Source organism: Alosa pseudoharengus, unplaced genomic scaffold, assembly GCF_046254945.1.
Source record: "Alosa pseudoharengus isolate Yale_2024_CS ecotype anadromous, Long Island Sound unplaced genomic scaffold, YU_APseudo_1.1 YU_APseudo_1.1_scf_20, whole genome shotgun sequence".
Taxonomy (NCBI): domain Eukaryota; kingdom Metazoa; phylum Chordata; class Actinopteri; order Clupeiformes; family Clupeidae; genus Alosa; species Alosa pseudoharengus.
In genome coordinates this window covers 9,262,380-9,272,828 of record NW_027468664.1, presented here as the reverse complement: position 1 = coordinate 9,272,828, position 10,449 = coordinate 9,262,380, and the positions used below count along the sequence as shown (strand labels likewise).

Below are 10,449 nucleotides of genomic sequence, written 5' to 3'. Positions count from 1 at the left end.
GTGGTGTCAGACCCAGGTGATTTGGAAGTAAAATAAATCAGACATTGTGTTCACCCATCATGTCAGGAGCCCAGTGCATGTCTGAAAAAGACTTTAGTTGTTGTGGCGCATTTGTAAACTATGTTGTTGCAGGCACTTCATGGACACTCTTTTTAACAGCCTATGTCAAACTGAGGTTTTACTTGTGTGACCTTGAATTTATAGTGAGGAAGGTTGGAAGAATCATCTGTAAACAACATCTATACTCGCCAGACAAAATGTATCCAGCATCCATTGTGTACATATGACCTTAACAAGACTTTTCCATTTTGAGCAACATATAATAACTGATACAGAAATTGGGTCATGGCAGTGTGGTCAAAAATATCCAGGCAACACTCAGGTGTGAGGAACCACTGCAGGTTTATTCACGATACCGGGAGCAGGTCACTAGCAACAGCATGTTCCAGTAACACTACTCAAAGTTCTCTAGGGCGAAGCCCCATCTTATACATGTTAATTACATTGGTAATACAAATCACATGAGTACAATGGTCTTTTCCAAAAAATCCTCATACATGCAGAAATACAACAATACATATACACTTCTTGGACATAGCATGTGATCCATGCGCCATACGCAAGTCATGGGGGTCATTCCAAGTAAGTAGATAATTGGTCAAATACAATACATATACATCCTTCAGCATTCTCTTGCCATAGTCTAGTTCCTGTCGGGATATTCCTAATATTACTGCCTAAGGCAGAATACCCTTAACTCGTGACAAAGGGGGTCGCATGACCTTTATTAGAAAATCATGACATGGAGAGAGCAAATGACAGACAAAGCAAAGTTGATGCACAGTATTGAATGTATAGAAAGCATACAAAGAATATAAAAAAAATGAAATGTTAATCACTTCTATGTAATACATGTAGATTAGTATTCACTTCTAATACATGTAAAATTATTAATAATCACTTCTAATACATGAAAATGTTAGTAATCCAAAATTTCTCCTTCAGCAGCAGTGACTACCCAGTGCAGTTCTGTATTCACTGTTTTTAGTGAACTGTATGTTTGAATGTGATGTATGTGGTACCCTTGTCATGGCTGTGAGATGAATAACTTGCAGAAAAGATTATGTTGCACAGTAGAAAAGTTCTGATTCATGCTTGTAGTCCACAGCCTCGCTCTGTTTCATGTTTATGGTAGACATCCTCTCTTTTATTAATGACAAATGCATCTGCCTTAAGGGTTTTAATAGGTATTATGGCCCAAGCATTGACAGAGAATCATCCTCCCTAAGATATCGCTTAGAAAAATCTATTCCTAAATGTAACAAAAACCACCAATTGCATGGGGGCTTATTCACAGCAGGGTAAAGATAAGATAAGCACTGACAGTGCTAACTCGTGTCATATGACCCTCTTCTTCACCTAGTTCTCTGTTTCTAATTTTCCTGCATCAGCAACCTTAAATGCCACAATCTGCTAGGTAAGACCTGAAGAATGTCATATCTGTATCTTCCACAGAGATGGTGGCCATCTGAGAATAAGTCGCTTGACAAAATCAGACAGGATTTTCTTTTACTAGAACTACGCAATTAGAATCACCGTTTTTCAACCCTTAATATTTCCCTTTCTTTCTTGATTTTTGGTACTCGCTGGTGGATGGGAGAGGGGAAATCACCACGTAATTGCCAATGATCTCTTCAGACACGTTTCACTGGAAAAGAATTGCAAATATGTTAACACATAAGGCATCAATGAAGTATATCTTGTGTGCCCAAAAGCAGATGGATTTTCTGAAACAACATGCCATGTTGTTTTACCTCAGCCTTGTGCATTAATGCCAATCTGCTTGGTTTAATGTCTGTGCTGATTCATTTCAAAGGCTCTGCACAAGGGAATGTACTGAACTTTAACACAGAAATGTGCCCCAAGGGCTTTTGTCACCAGCTATCAATTTCCATGTGGCTTAGTAATGTCATATAGTAACATCAGCTTACGCAACATAATGTGCACTATATGAATTCACTGGACACATAATGTGTTGCTAACTTGTTGGTGATGCTCATGTCACTCCATCTAACCCCAGAGGCCTGAAATCTACTGATTATTATGTGATGTACTGGGTGAGAAATTGATTGGCAGCAGAAGAACAGTTTGTTTTTCCAGGCTTTCATTCTTGACTGACTGAAAGGTTTTCCAAATGCATGCATCAAATGCTTCAGGAGAAGTTGTTGCCACTGGATCAGGGCAGTAACAGGGTGCATTGGAGAAGGCTGCTACTGACTCCTGTACAGGGACAAAACAGCGAATAAATGGTCGGACTGATATTATCGTGTGTGAATTATTTTTCACAATATTCATATTTTCATGTTTTAATCATCACAATTATCACAAAACCAATATACACCAATACACCAAAACAATATGCGACACCCCTAGGTCAGAGACTCAGATTCGGCACTCTTCCACCCATTCATTTCATTCCCTTTGTTCTTGGTAAGGTCGCATCACAGTGGCTGCCACCAAATCATATCCAGGCAGGCATAGCTGATACAATTTGCAGAGCTGTCATGTGGATCTCTATGTGAGTTTCTGGGGCACATACTGTAGCCTACTATTTGGCCACAGTGATGATTCAACAGCTTTTGTCTTAGAAATGGAAACTGGGTCTGGGCTCTGAAAAGACATGCATGTTTCCAAATGATAGCACTCAATCTGCCCAAATCCTTTGTGGTATTCACCTAGTTGTCCTAGTTGTATGTTATGCCAATCTCATTCCACGTAATACATTAAGAATTTGTTGCACAGAATGTTCTTCTAAATAATGAAATGGAGGCTGGTCCTTACAAGCACTTGTCCTTACGAACACACTATACACCTCATGTGGTTGCTTGATAAGTGCATAGCTTTGGCAAGCTATAGTTTAAACATTTATCATGGACATCTTTTGACATTGCCTGCAATGCTTTGCAATGATATTCATCTTTCCTAATGGATAAGTGGATGATGGACTGTGCTCACACCCAGTTAGTTTCACACTCCCAATTTCCTCTGCTTCCACAGCAAGGCAGGCGCTTAGTTTGCTTGTACTGTTATCAACAACATGATTGATGAGTTAATTTGGGACATAATTAAATGTATTCATGTCCCAATATTTACCTCAGGAACAGTATTGTAGAGATTCGGAACAGACAGCATGCAGGAGCATTTTGCCATGTCTTTTTCTGTTTCTTAAGAATCAAGCTAAATACAGTGAACTGTGTTGGGCTGGAATCGGCAGCGTATGAATCAGCTCATGTAGTTTACCTAAACTCTATCTAAATCATATTTTGCCCCATTTTTCTGATGAATGACCATATAAGACACTTGGAGTATTATGTGGAATAACCTAGCCCTAGTAATAAATGAAAAATCACATGCTGAGTTAATTACTGGTGGTTGTTTTAGGACCTCTTACGACCATAAATCCTTGGAAATCCTCACGGTCAGCTGTATGCAAAGTTTATTAAGTGCTGATCAGTGGGCTCTCTGTTCCAGACTCTAGTCGTGTAAAAGGCAGTGTTGGGCTGCCTGCGTGGGATTTGTGGGGGGAAAGGTGGGACTGTGGATTTATCTGGCAAGATCCTGAGAGACTGAAGCTTCCATGCCTGCTCAGGCTCACGGGACGTCAGGAGGTCCAACGGAGGCAGGATGTAAGAAGCTCTGATTTACTTCTGGGCCACTTTTTCCTGTTAGCACTTAGATTCTACCAGCAGGATAACATTTCACTCTGATCTGTCTGGCTCAAACGCAAGATCTCTTCCCCCAATTTCTTTGCGCGCTGCAGGAATAGCTGGTAAATCTTGAAACAATTTGCAGCCTTCCTATATTCAATCCATTTTTTTGTGTAAATGACCCACTGAATGTTAATGTTTGCGACCCACTGATAGTTACCGAACACACACTCTCTCACGTTTATGTTTATGCAACACTGTGATGGAATGGCCAATCATCAGCTTCTACTGCTGCTGCTGCTCTGTGCAACAAATGTTAGATGTTTTGTAAAGCAATGAGCCATGATGAAAACTAGTAGTCACACCCCATCACTCATGGTCTGTGACATGAGGAAATATATTTCATGTTGTTGCAATGACCATGCAAGGAAATATTCGGAAGGCATTGAGACGGCCATGCATTGCCTACCCTATTATGAAACATTGCATAGCTCACATGCAATATAACATGTTTCTAAATAGGGTCAGTCACAAAATATGTTGACAATGTTCACATAAGAAGGAATAACACTTAAAAACCTCTTTTTTCTACATCTACCAAAGCCTTTTGGCTTCTAAACTTCACTTTTTTGGTCTTTAAGATTGCTGTAGATACGACTCACTGCATTCAGAAAAATGTACACAGCTCTGTGAGCAGATAAGGAGCAGTGATTTGTGATGCTGAAGAAGGCGGAGGCCCGAGGGGATGGAAAATGCCCCTCATAACTGGGTTTAATGGAACGCCTCAACTCATTTTTTTCTCTCCATGCTGGTTATGAAACAGACAGCTTGGAGGGAACAAACAGTGTGCAGCATGATGATAGGTGACAACTGGAAATGTCCTTGATGTCTTCATTATAATAGCCTAATTATTGAGGTAGAGATCTGCAGATTCAAATAAGCATTAGGCCAATGAGACACAGCAGAAGGTTTAAAGATAGAGTTTAAGGTTTATGTTACATGAACATTGTTACATCAATACAGTTGCGAGAAATGATACATGACAGTGGTATTAAGAAAACAGATCACAGCTATCAGTCACAGAAGATACTAAACTTCAGCCCGACAACCCAAATGTAAGGCAAGAAATGCAGACAAAAGGATAGTTGGACAAGAAAGTAATAGGCCAAACAATCCAAAGGCCCTTAACTGCAGCTAGAATACTGCAGTGTCATCAATCAGTCTGTGGGAGTGTTAATGGCTGTTCTATTCTTGTGAGCTCAGCAGGGAAGGAGACATTATGTAAGGTGTTGTAACTTACGGATTTAAAGTAAGACATTTTCAAAATTGTCATATTCATCACATTTTCAAAAGAACACCAGTAAGAGGATTAATAAACATGGATTCGGTTCAGACATACACAAGAATGGTGTTAAATTCCTTGTGTAGGGGTAGGGGCTTCCAAAGTGGCCGATCAACAACCTAACCTATTTCAAATTACACAGCAGGATGTGGGATGCAATACAAATGCAATAGAATAGACAACTGCTGAAAATAACACTACATCAATAAACCTTCCATGTCACCAGGAATGTTTTTTTCACATGAAGCCTCTAAAACAACATGCACCATGAGGATTATATATGTTGCACACAATGTAGCCTACTTTGTGACAGGAGGCTAATTGATATGGCATGAGGCAGCATTGCACCTTCAGTACATTGATTCATTGTCATGCAGACCAGTTCTTTTGTTACATCACCCTAAGGGAAGCACAAGGGAGTTGTGGCACAGTACGATACCACACGGGGTCATAGGGCAAAAACAAATCTAGACACTCCGGGCTGGACATGCATGCCAAATATGCAGTTGATGACAAAATGAGAATGAATCATCTCCAGGCTACATGCAGACAGAGAAAGAGAGAATGGTGGAGGAAGAGAGAAAGAGAGAGAGAAAGAGAGAGACAACAAACAACTCAATATGTGTGGTCATATCACATGTGCATTTACATTTATTCATTTAGACACTTTTATCCAAAGCCACTTACAGAATGAGGGATAACGTTCAAGCTACACTGCAGATGAGGCCTTTAGAGATTTGTAAAGGAGAACATTTTGATGGGGCATGATGTTTGAAAGCTTTGTCATGTACAGTGTTGGTCTTCTTCTCTTTGAATCTTGCACTCTCTTTCAGACAGCCTCCCTGTATCAGACAGCCAGCACAACTCATCAGGCTGCAGAATCAAGCTAAAGTAGTGGTAAAAAAACAACAACAACATACCAAACAGATATTCCATTGCTGTCACCTAGTGGATGTTTTTGATATTGGTGCACCACACAGACATTATTACAAAACTTGTGATCACACACTTTGGACCCTAGTAAAGTATAAATCTACATAAAATGAACTGCACTTTGTACTGTGAACGCCAAGCTAATGGGTCTCATTCAACCAACAGTTCAATGTAGAGTTTACTGTGAAACAGTTCACTGATTTTGATGTGCAAATGTACATACTGTAATATACATATTCTACTGCCCTTCATCCTTTTTTACTGTTCTGTTTTAAATCTTTGTTTTTCATGTTTTATTCTTATATGTTAAGTGAGTGTTATACTTTGAGAGCAAAGATTAACCTGAGTCAAATTCCTTGTTTGTTTATGCAAACCTGGCCAATAAAGCTGATTCTAATCTGGTAGCTTCAAAAACAAGAAACGATTCTGCTCAATAAACCTGAATCTTAGATGATATAATACTTTAACACATGTTGTGTGTGGCAAAACACAGTATGAGATAACACTGTGTTCTGATTTACTTACCAGCACATACCAATTAAATAGGACAACAAGTTTTAAAGGAGTTAATTCATGTATCCGCTAACCAAATGCATTAGGCCTACATCACATTTATTTAGCAAATACTTTTTAAGACAAAGTGACTTAGATGTGCTAATAGATACAGTCATTTAGGAGACTTGTTGACAGAAAGCACTCTAACATTTAAATTGAGTATAACTGATGACAAATTGTAAAGGTCAGAGGGGGGTGTTGGGTGCAGTGTCTAAGTGCAAAGCTGTGGATGAAAGGCTGATGTCGTAAAGGTGCTGACTGTCCTGAATGGTTGGGCCATTTACACTGAAATGTCTCAAAGACAAAGGATAGGACAGTGAACTGATACCAGCTGTGGGGGTGAAATGTCCTACACATAATTATTGCTAGGATATCTTTCCTAACTTTTGAGGTCATAGGATAGAGGTTAATTTTCCCAATTTCTACAGTTTTAATGATGTTGTGGTAATGTGAGCCTTTCTAGACATTGTATGGGCTCTATCTAATTAAACTATTTTGAAATGAAAATACAGAAGCAATTTCCTATGTGAAAGTAAACATTTGAAATGAAATTTCAGTTTAATAAAGTGAGATGAGAAAAGACGAGAAAAAAAATAGCATTTGAGATCTTAAGTTGAACTTACCTTGGGCCTTGCCTTGGGCTGAGACAAGAAGAGGGCTGTTTTGCTGCCTTAAATTTCTCTGTCTCGGGAGAAATAGGTGAGAGCTGATTTATTTCTCTTGAGACATTTTTTTTGACAATATTTTTCCTTTGGGTTAAAAGTAGGTCTAGGCCTACTGAAAGTATTGCACTGTTCAAGGTAGATGTGAGACAAGATAAGACTATTAAATGACATAATATATGTGTAATAGGCCTATGTTTTCTGAGAGCTAGCCTACTTAGTGTTTGCTTATTTATTGCAGCCTATGTCTACTTACAAATACATAGTAGGACAATTTGACTATGAGCAGAACAATGTCTGTTTTGTGTATTAAAAAAAAAAAACTTGCTAATGCCTTACTAACAAGTCCGAATAAGTCTCTCTCAAACTATAATGCGCATGCTTAACGCTTATGTTCCATGGTGTAAACATACTATTGGTTGTTTCTATTCTCGTTCGTGACGTACTTCCGCCAGTGTTGATACATTTGTCGATGACTTGCAACGTTTGTAACACGTTGGTTAGGCTACTGGAGCTGTGGACGACTCTGAGAGGTGAAGCAATTCAGTTTTGAAGCTTTGTCTCCTATTTCATGTTTTTTGTTAAGTTTTAGATCTGAGCAAGTGATTTGAGGGCGACACTGGATATCAAAAACATCTACACTACTTCACTACAGTTTTTTTTAAGTGAAATGTGTAAAGAAGTTATGGAAGTGAGTGAAGAGAAAAGTATGCTCCGTCACTCTTCGATAAAGGAGATGGGTCTGAAATCCAAAAGGAACGTTTTTCGGGCAAGGTTTAACGTAAAAACCGCCCGCAGCTACCTCGTCGAAAAAAAGGGGAATCTTCATCTGTCCAAGAAGTTTGGACAATTGAACAGTGGCAAGGAAAGGCAGGTAGGCCCAAAACCGGTATCATGTCCTGTCGACTTGAAGAAGAAGGCCCAGACAACAGCCGTTTCGGGAGCAATGGCACCGAGAAACACGACACAGTACATCATGGATCGCATATATGAAGATATGTGTTACGACAGGTTAAAGCAAGTGAATTCATCGTCGTTACAATCTGCTGACCGTTACTTTCATTTGGACGACGGAACACAAATTCCAGTTCACACGTCATCACAGCCTGCTTTCGAAAGGACTCTAGACTTTCTACAGAGGGATTTCGAGAATGTTGTGTTTTGGAACGAAATCTGAGGCACAGACTGGTCTGAGCTGAACGGGGCATGGAAGTGTAGCCTAGGCCTTCTCGGCCAACAGACGTTGACAGTGAGCAAAAGGCCAAAGACAGAGTGCAAATGTTAGTATCATACCATATCTTATGTACAGTTGAATTTGTATATTTGCTGTCTATTGAAGAGCAACGAACGTTGTGGCCTCCATGCTTATTTGTTAAAGTGTCTGTCACGTTTTTGCCATGTGATTCATTGTCGGGTTTTCCTATTCTCAGTGATGCACCGACGCTGTCCAAACGTAAGGGGGAGCAATCCGCTTAACCCTACCGTTACAGCTGCGCACTTGGGAGCCTGAGCTGAGCTCCGCCATGACCATCGACCGTGGTCTTCAGGTAAACCTGTCTTCTCGTGAGGTATACGTGGCATGTTCTAACAACCCTGTCTTGGTAACAGTGTTTTCAAGATGTAAGGCTTATCAAGGGTGTAAAGTTACTGTCTTATTACATGCTACAGACTTGGCTATGGTTGCAACTGTTGTCAGAGACTTTTTCAGGTCACCCGCTTCGCCGACCCTCGGCTGGTTCACAGCAGCGCAATCTGAGCCTCAGCAACGTAAGACCCAACATGTTGGTAACTCACCCTCCATTTCCATCGTTATATCCTGAGCCTCACAAAGGTTGTTGGCTACCACGGCAGTGTAGGCCTATAGGCCTACTAGTCTTTAAGATAAACGATTCACTCTTATACGGACGAGTTTGTGACTGCAAATGTGTTTGAATATGTGATGTGGTTGAATGTGTGAATGGAAAATAAAAATTTAATTTGTTGAATCAGTGTGTTGTCACATTCATGGTAGACTTCGGGTTATTTTGCCATTTGGCATAATCACTGACTAATTTAAGCTGTTTTCGTGAACTAAAAATAGGTCTGTGGAGACCTGCATAATCACTTGGCCAAGTGTTAAAGCAGTGGTAAAATATCTTCACAAAGGTACTTTGGTACCTAATGGTACTGGGCGTCGTGTCACAAAGGATTCTTTGTGGTTTGCATAGGCCTGCTACGCCTTGCCACCAGGTTGTAGACTACGTCACAATAGGTGCATACCGATATGCATCTAAAGTAAATTGTTGCTGCTGTGTGCGTGTCCAAGTGACCGATGAATAAAAACTCTTAACATAAATGTGGGTATGTTTCATTTGGCAGAAATTGCTCTATGGTCGTGTTTCTGGTTGTTTCGACTAGGGCCTACTTACTAGTGGTTATTGTAGAAATCCTTACTTTGGTATGTTTATGTAAATTGGACCGCAACATCACGCTCGCAGAATCATTGACCCAGGTTGTGGCACAAAGATGTCATGCTATCAAAACAAATTCTACTGTACGCATTCCAATATAAGAACGCATAAACTTGTCCAGGTCCTCATAATGCTAATGTCTTTTTGACGTCACATTCCTGAAACCTCAACCTAGAGTTGTGTTGGTCTACTTAACATTTTATTGCAGACTACGTGGAAATGAGCATACTCATACAATGTAGACCTATGCCAGGGACTGGCATGCGCCACTGGGTGGAGTCATAGCGCACAAAGTTGCCCAAGCTACAGTTGGGGGATGGTTGCGAATTTGTAAATAGAGGCCGTTATTACCAGTTTATTTTTAGGCTGTAGGCTAATGACTTGTAGGCCACCTTATGTGCAGAGCGAACGCAGTCACAAAATATTTATTGATTTTTGAGTCCTCATTTGAGGAGGGGTAAGACCACACTATTTTTCAACCTGTAAATAGTGTGAAGTTCTCATGTTCTCATTGTTTGTAAATTACAGCTTTTCTTTGTTAAATGTGTTTGTTTTGCTCTGCAAATTGTTAAAGCATCGGCCAGCATAGCTCATGTCCCTATGTCCCATGAGTTTGTTTAGGTTAAAAGAACCAGTTTTGTATGAAAACTGGACTTAAGCCGACCGTTTCATTTTTAAATACCCATTCGTAGACATCCTTAGATTTACAGGTCCGCCCACGATGTTAACAGATACTGTCTGTTCAATGTGTTGACACCGCATTGTTTCTGTCCGGAGAAACTGCTTTCGCACCATTTCAG

The 10,449-nt window shown here is 40.0% G+C and overlaps 1 long non-coding RNA gene across 1 annotated transcript; it reads left to right on the top strand.

Moving 5' to 3' along the window:
• Positions 1–7,685: 7,685 nt before the first annotated feature.
• LOC143136580 (uncharacterized) lies at positions 7,686–9,184 on the top strand. Its single transcript, XR_012989352.1, has 2 exons — positions 7,686–8,479; positions 8,630–9,184. It is a non-coding gene; the product is annotated as an uncharacterized LOC143136580 (long non-coding RNA).
• The last annotated feature ends 1,265 nt before the right edge of the window (positions 9,185–10,449 follow it).